The following is an 8373-nucleotide window of genomic DNA, read 5'->3' as shown; positions in this document are numbered from 1 at the left end:
GAGCTCTCAGGCCTAGAAATTTTCAAAAAATCCAGAAAAAATCATACTAAATTTTCAGGACCATCGAAGAACTTTTATTTTCGAGGTATTTTTCTCCGGGATGCTAAAACAGAAAACAAGAAATGCTAAACTAATTCTATCATTTTTCTTCTAAGCAATAGAAAATGAAGACTCAAAACAGAGGTATGTGACTCTCTGATTCATCTGTTTCATGGTCATCGGAAGAAATTCGTCAATGGGGTTGATCAAGTCCTTATGACAAAACTTTCCCGAATCGCAAGAGAGAACGGAGAATTTTTGAATAGCCACTAAGTCACCTCAATGGGGATATGAATATCCGCAACAAGCAAATCATACTTCATCTTGACACGAGGAATAGGGCATTCAAAGCTCCCAATGAGAATGGATGAAGTCTTTTCGATATCATTGATGCAATGTACTTGATATCGTTTCTTCGGAAAGTGCACTGTGTGCTCATTACTGTTGACGTGGAAAATGACATTGCCTTTGTTGCAATCTATAACAGCCACTGCACTGTTTAAAAAGGGTCTTCCAAGGATGATAGCCATGGCATCGTCCTCGGGAATATCCAAGATAACAAAGTCTGTTAAGATAGTGGTATTAGCAACAACAACAGGCACATCCTCGCAAACGCCGATAGGGAAAGCAGTTGATTTGTCGGCCATTTGCACAGAAATTTCAGTGGGTGTCAACTTATCCAACTCAAGTCTAAGATAAAGTGAAAGTGTCATAACACTAACACCGGCTCCAAGGTCACGTAAGGCAGTTCTTACGTAGTTTCCTTTAATAGAGCAAGGTATAGTGGGCACTCGGGGATCACCAAGTTTCTTAGGAGTTCCACCTTTGAAAGTGTAATTGGCAAGCATGGTGGAGATCTCAAGATCTGGTATCTTCCATTTATTAGTCACGATATCTTTCATGTACTTGGCATACGGAGACATCTTGAGCATATCAGTCAACCACATCTACAGAAAGACGGGTCTTATCATCTCAACGAAGCGCTCAAAATCCTCATCATCCTTTTTCTTGGATGGCTTAGGACGAAAGGGCATAGGTCTCCGAACCCATGGCTCTCTCTCTTTACCATGCTTCCTAGCAGTGAAGTCATTCTTGTCGTATCTCTTAGGTTGTGGATTATCAGGATTAACCGTAGGTTCAATCTCCACATCCTCATCATGGCTAGGTTGAGCATTATTATGAACATCATTGTCCACATTGTCACCAGGTTCATGTTCATCACCTGATTGTGTTTCTGCATCAGACGCAGAAATATCATTAGGTTCTTCAGGTGTGATAGCATTTGGTGAACTGGCATGCAGGTTTCTATCATCCTTCTTCTTCTCCTTAGGATGACTAGGTGTATCAGCATTGATTCCTTGAGAATCTAGATCAATTCTCTTAGGAGGACCTTTAGGATACAAAGGTTCCTGAGTCATTTTGCCTCCTCTAGTAATGACTCTGACAGATTTGTCATTTAATTCATTGAGCAGGTCATTCTGAGCTTTAAGTACTTGTTCTACCTGAGTAGTAATCATAGAGGCATGTTTACTCAAAAGCTTCAGAGCATTGACATTTCTGTGTACACAAGTACTTAAATGGCTAAGCATACGAGTACTTTGTTCCAAATGTCTGCTAACATAATCATTGAAACTCTGTTGTTTGGCAACAAAGTTGTCAAATTCATCAAAGCATAGGCTAGCATGTTTATCAAAAGGAATATCACTCTCATCAAACCTACGCAGATAATTTACTTCCACTACCTGTATCAGGTTATCGAGACCATGGATCTCTTCGATAGGTGGTCGATTTTTGACATCTTCAGCTCTAATGCCTTTCTCTTGCATAGATTTCTTGGCTTCTTGCATATCTTTAGGATTGAGGAATAGAATACCTCTTTTCTTAGGAGTTGGCTTAGGAGGTGGTTCGGGAATAGTCCAAGCATTATCGTTGATCAAGAGGTTATTTAGTAGAGTCTCAGCTTGTTCTACAGTTCGTTCCCTAAAAACACAACCGGCACAACTATCTAGGTAGTCTCTAGAGGCATTGGTAAGTCCGTTATAGAGGATATCAAGTATCTCGTTCTTCTTAAGAGGGTGATCAGGCAAAGCATTCTGTAGCTAGACGAGCCTCCCCCAAGCTTGTGGAAGACTCTCTTCTTGGAGTTGAGCAAAGTTGTATATTTCCTGCAAGGCAGCTTGCTTCTTATGGGAAAGGAAATATTTCTCACAGAAGTAATAGACCATCTCCTGGGGACTACACACACATCCAGGAGCAAGAGAGGTGAACCAGGTTTTAGCATCATCCTTTAGAGAGAAAGGAAACAGCTTAAGGATATAGTAGTGGCAGATCTTCTCCTCATTAGTGAAAAGGTTGGCTATTTCGGATAGTTTGGGAAGATGGGCTATGACCATCTCAGACTCATAACCGTGAAAAGGATCAGATTCGACTAGAGATATTATCTCAGGGTCGACAGAGAATTCATAATCCTTATCGGTGACAAAGATAGGCGAAGTGGCAAACTTCGGGTCATTTTTCATCCTAACTTCCCGAGATTTTTCCTTCCACTTGAGAATTAATTTCTCAGCGTCATAGGCATCCTTACACGCGAGAAAATCCTCAGCTATCTCTCCCTCCATAACATAACCCTCAAGTATATCAGGCAATTCATATCTAGGAGAGCTAGATCTAGCAGGAGCAAAAGCAGGTTCTATCTCAATAGCATCGGCAGTTTCAGAAGCATCACGAGCATTGGCAGTAACTCTAGCAATATGAGCATCAAGGCACACTCCTAGTGGAACATCAGGCAAAGGAGTATCTCTAGCAGTATTAAGCATAGCATCTCTAGCATCATCAGGCAAAGTAGTATCAAGCATAGAATCTCTAGCAATATCAGGCATAGCATCTCTAGCAATATCAGGCATAGTCTCAAGCATAGCATCATCAGGCATAGTATCAAGCATAGCATCTCTAGCAGTAGTATCACAAGCATCAACAAGCACAGGCGACAAATCAAGATTTCTAGTAGGAGGTGAAGTCGCAAACTTACTCATAACTGAAGGTGAATCAAGTGCAGAGCTAGATGGCAATTCCTTACCTCCCCTCGTAGTTGAGGGCAAGACTTTGGTCTTCGGATCCTTCAGATTCTTCATAGTGATCAGCAGATATAAATCCCAAGTGACTCAGAGAATATAGCAATACCTCCCCGGCAACGGCGCCAAAAAAATGCTGACGTCAGCTGTGCTTCCCTGGCAATGGCTCCAGAAAAGGGTTGATCCTGCAATCTCTAGCGTTAGCTAGACGGATGCTTATGACAACAAACCTTCTCCTGCAATGGCACCAGAAGAATGTTGATAGCACTCCCCGGCAATGAAACTGGAAGAATGTTGTTGATGGCCCACCAGCGCGTGGGTTCGCAGCAGTTTTCGAGGGTAGAGTATTCGACCCAATTCGTAGATCGCCAAAAGGAGGTGAGAGGATACTCTCGAGTATTAGCACCTGAATGTGTCAGATTCAACCACACCTAAGAGATTAGTATCTGCAGGCACAGTAGTAACAGCAAAGTAGCGAGTAACGGCAGTGCAGCAAGCAATAGCAGCAGCAAGGAACAACAGTAGTGACAGCAGTAGCAAGTAGCAACAGTAGCAAGCGACAGTAGTAGCAACTATAGTAGTAGCAGCAGCAGAGCAAAACAAGTGATAGCAGTAGCAACAGTAGGACAAACTCGTAGGCAATGTGTCGGTGATTTGTTTGGATGATATTCATCATGCAACAGCTATAACACGGAGAGATAAGTGGCTAGCTCCCATTCGTCAATGTGATGTAGGCATGCATTCCGTGTGTCGTCATACGTGCATAGGGAAAAGAACTTGCATGACATCTATTGTCCATCCCTCCCGGGCAGCGGGGTCCAAAAGGAAACTACAGGATATTAAGGTTCTCCTTTTAATAAAGAACCGGACCAACGCATTAGCACTTGGTGAACACATGAACTCCTCAAACTATGATCATCACCGGGAGTGGTTCCGGTTATTGTCATTCCAGGGTTGCCGGATCATAACACATAGTAGGTAACTACAACTTGCAAGATCGGATCTAAAACACACATGTATTGGTGACAACATAATAATTTCATATCTGAAATCATGGCACTGGGGCCCTAGTGACAAGCATTAAGCATGGCAAAGTAGTAGCAACATCAACTCTCAGAACATAGTGGATACTAGGGATCAATCCCCATCAAAACTAACTCGATTACATGATAGATCTCATCCTACTCATCACCGCCCAACGAGCCTACGAATAGATTACTCACGAACGACGAAGAGCTTCATGGAATTGGATAGGGAAGAAGGTTGATGATGATGATGGCGACGATTTCCCCTCTCCGGAGCCCAAGACGGACTCCAGATCTGCCCTCCATATGAAGCACAGGTGGTGGCGGCGCCTCCGTATCGAAAACGCGATGAAAACTTATCTTCCTATTTTTTCTGGGATGAAAGGCAACTTATAGAGCTAGAGTTGGGGGCGGCAGGTTCCTGTGGGCCCTAGAAGCCTGCCCACCGCCACCAGGGGGTGGTGGCAGAGCAGGGGCTTGTGGCCCACTGGCCCACCCCCTGAGGTGGAACTTGGCGCAGATATTTTTGATATTTTCCAAAACTGCTCCCCATAAATTTTCAGGACGTTTGGAGAACTTTGATTTCCGCACAAAAATAACACCAAGGCAATTCTGCTGAAAACAGCGTCAGTCCAGGTTAGTTCCATTCAAATCATGCAAATTATAGTCCAAACCAAGGGCAAAAGAGTTTGGAAAAGTAGATACGTTGGAGACGTATCAACCTCCCTCAAGGGTCCCTTAGTGGAATCACGGCATCTTGCATTGTGCGAGGGCATGAGAAGATTACGGTGGCCTTAGTGGCATCTTGGGGAGCATTGTGCCTCCGCACCGCTCCAAACGGAGATTAGCATCCGCATGGGTGTGAACTTTGGGATACATCTCGTCTTCGCGTGCCTCTGTTATCTCTTACCCGAACCCTTTACTTATGCACTTTACTTTGTGAGAGCCATATTGTTTCTTGTCATATATCTTTCTATCAATTAGTTGTTTATCTTGCTTAGCATAAGTTCTTTGTGCACATAGGTGACCCTATTTGTTTTAGGTTTTGTGCTTGACAAATTAAACATTAGTTTTATTCCGCATTTATTCAAGCCTAAACTGTAATTACTTTAAAGCGCCTATTCACCCCCCCCCCCTCTAGGCGACATCCACATCCTTTCACTTGGTCATAACCCCTCTGTTTGGGCTGTTATTCATGTTGGATTGCAAGGTGATTTTTTCGGTGATGGAAAGGATCCGGATCATGAAGCGAGTGCGGAAGAATTTAAGTTGTTGCAATACAACGCTCAAGCATGTGATATTCTATTCAACTACCTATGTCCCGAAGATGTTGCAATACAACGCTGAAGCATGCGATATTGAAGATGTTGCAATACAACTCTCAAGCATGTGATATTCTATTCATTTGTTGTATGATAGCGCTTGTCGTCCTCAATCCATCAAGCTTGAGTTTGCTAGATTTGAATTTCATATGCAAAAGTTATGGCACTTTCACTGGCCATCGGTAGTAGTTTTTTACTACCGATCTTGGGGCGGTAGTAGTTTTTTACTATCGCTCCGTCAGAATTTTTGCGCATCCTTTTGCCTCACGAGTGGTAGGCATGGTAGTAACTTTTTACTATCGTGGTTGGTGAAGCTACCATGCGGTAGTACCTCCCCTCGCAGCGGTAGTACCGATCCGCTCGGGCTGTGTGTGGGGGTAACGGTCAGATTCTTTCCCCCACTATATAAAGGTGGTCTTCTTCCCCATTGGATTTAATCCATCTGTTGAGGTCATGTTCTTCCCCATTGTTGACCTTTTGAGAGCTTGCAAACTCTCAATCCCTGCAATTATTCTTGCTAGTTCTTGAGGGAAAAGAGAGAGGAGATCTGGATCCACATCTCCACCAATTAAGTTGTCCCGAGCATTTGTGGTCACCTCGAAGCCATATGCCATTGTGGTCAAGCTTCGTGGTGTTGTTGGGAGCCTCCAATTAAGTTGTGCAGATTGCCCCAAGCTTGTTTGTACGGGTTCGATGACAGCCCTCAAGGGTCTCTTAGTGGAATCACGCCATCTTGCATTGTGCGAGGGCGTGAGGAGATTACAGCGGCCTTAGTGGCATTTTGGGGAGCATTGTGCCTCCACACCGCTCCAAACGGAGATTAGCATCCGCAAGGGTGTGAACTTCGGGATACATCCTTGTCTCCACGTGCCTTGGTTATCTCTTACCCGAACCCTTTACTTATGCACTTTACTTTGTGATAGCCATATTCTTTCTTCTCATATATCTTGCTATCACTTAGTTGTTTATCTTGCTTAGCATAAGTTGTTGGTGCACATAGGTGAGCCTAGTTGTTTTATGTTTTGTGCTTGACAAATTAAACGTTAGTTTTATTCCGCATTTGTTGAAGCGTAGACCGTAATTATTTTAAATCGCCAATTCCCCCCCCCCCCTCTAGGCGACATCCACGTCATTTCACTTGGTCATAACCCTTTGTTTGGGCATTTGTTCATGTTGGATTGCAAGGTGATTTTTTCGGTGATGGAAAGGAACCAGAACATGAAGCAACTGCGGAATAATTGAAGATGTAGCAATACAATGCTCAAGCATGCAATATTTTATTCAACTGCCGATGTCCCGAAGAATTCAACAAAATCAGCCGTATTGAGAATGCCAAGGAAATTTGGGACACTTTGGTTGATATGCACGAATTTGTCGAATTCGTCAGGGAATCTGAGTTGGATGTGCTACGAAGTCATCTTGACAAGTTCAAGATGAAGGATGGTGAAGGAGTCGCTGAGATGTACTCTAGGCTAGCAATCATCACGAATGTGATTTCCGGCTTTGGAAGAAAAGAGATAACCCACAAATTCATCATCAAGAAGATACTTAGAGCCTTGGATGGGAAGTACAAAACCATGTGCACATTGATCCAAATGATGCCAAACCACAAGGACCTCAAGCCATGAAGTCATTGGAAGGACCGTCGCACATAAAATGTTACTCAAGGACAAAGCAGAGCTGCACAGCAAGTCAAGTGGTGCTTACAAAGATTCAAGATATGCTCGAGACAACCTTGTCAACGGTGAAGAGATAAGACTCATGGTCAGGAAATTCAACAAGTTCTACAAGAGTAGAGGCAAAGAGAGAAGCTCTAGCTCAAGATATGAAGAGAAGCGTTCATCTAGTCATGATAGAAACTCCTACAGTTGTGGAAATAACGGACACTACTCCAATGAGTGTTTGTCTCCCCACAAATGAAGAGAAGACGAAGCTCAAGAGAAGAGTCGCCTCGAAGAGAAAGAAGAAGCAGAGAAGATCATTATGAACGAAGACCCTCCTAGGGAATTAAGGAATCAGAGAAGAAGGACAAGTACACCAAGAGCCACTCAATAAGAAGACATCAAGCTCATGTTGGTGAATGGGTATCCGACTCCGAGTCCGAAAACCAATCTGAGAGAACCTACTACTCCAACTCCAACTCTATTTAATATGAAGGTGTTGCTGGTCTTGCACTTGTATCCTACAACTCCTATGACATATTTGATTCACCAAATGAAGGGATTGGAAGCTGCTTCATGGATAAAGGCCCCAAGGTATCACACCCCAAGTACCTTGACTTTAATAGTGATGAGGATGACTTGCTAGGAGAAGATGACTTGCTCTTTGATAAAACTAGTGTTAACAATGAAAATGAACTTGATGATAATCATGCTAGTCAATATAAGTCGTATGATGATGACAACAAAGAGATTGAATGACTAACCAAAGAATTGAACAATCTTAAGTTGGCCCAGGAATCTACTCGGGAAGATCATAGAGAGCTTGCAAGAACCCATGAGAAGCTACACTTAGAGAAGCTAAATTTAGAGCAAGTACATTAGTTTGTAAAACCAATCAATGATGATCTTCGAAATAAGAGTTCCTCTTATCTGGCCAAATGATTACTCTTGTCTACTTCTATTCCACAAGTTAAACCTCAGCATGCTAGTAACAAAGCAAGAAATTTTCTTCATCTAGTAATGACAATACTAATGTTAAATCAAATGATGTTGTTGATAGTAGCTCTCTAGATTCCACTAATTATTCTCTCAGCCAAGTTACACTTGAGCAAGAAAAATATTTATTGAAAGGAATAATAGAGAGAGGTGTCTTCAAGAGTCTTATCAGAAGTAAGCAATTCGAGGAGATTATACGCGAGCAAGGAGGACATTGGAAGAAGCAAGGTGTTGGCTATTTCAATGCCAACGAGTTGAA

Source organism: Hordeum vulgare, chromosome 6H (genome assembly GCF_904849725.1).
Source record: "Hordeum vulgare subsp. vulgare chromosome 6H, MorexV3_pseudomolecules_assembly, whole genome shotgun sequence".
Taxonomy (NCBI): domain Eukaryota; kingdom Viridiplantae; phylum Streptophyta; class Magnoliopsida; order Poales; family Poaceae; genus Hordeum; species Hordeum vulgare.
The sequence above is the reverse complement of the archived record's forward strand: the minus strand, read 5'-3'. Positions refer to the sequence as shown.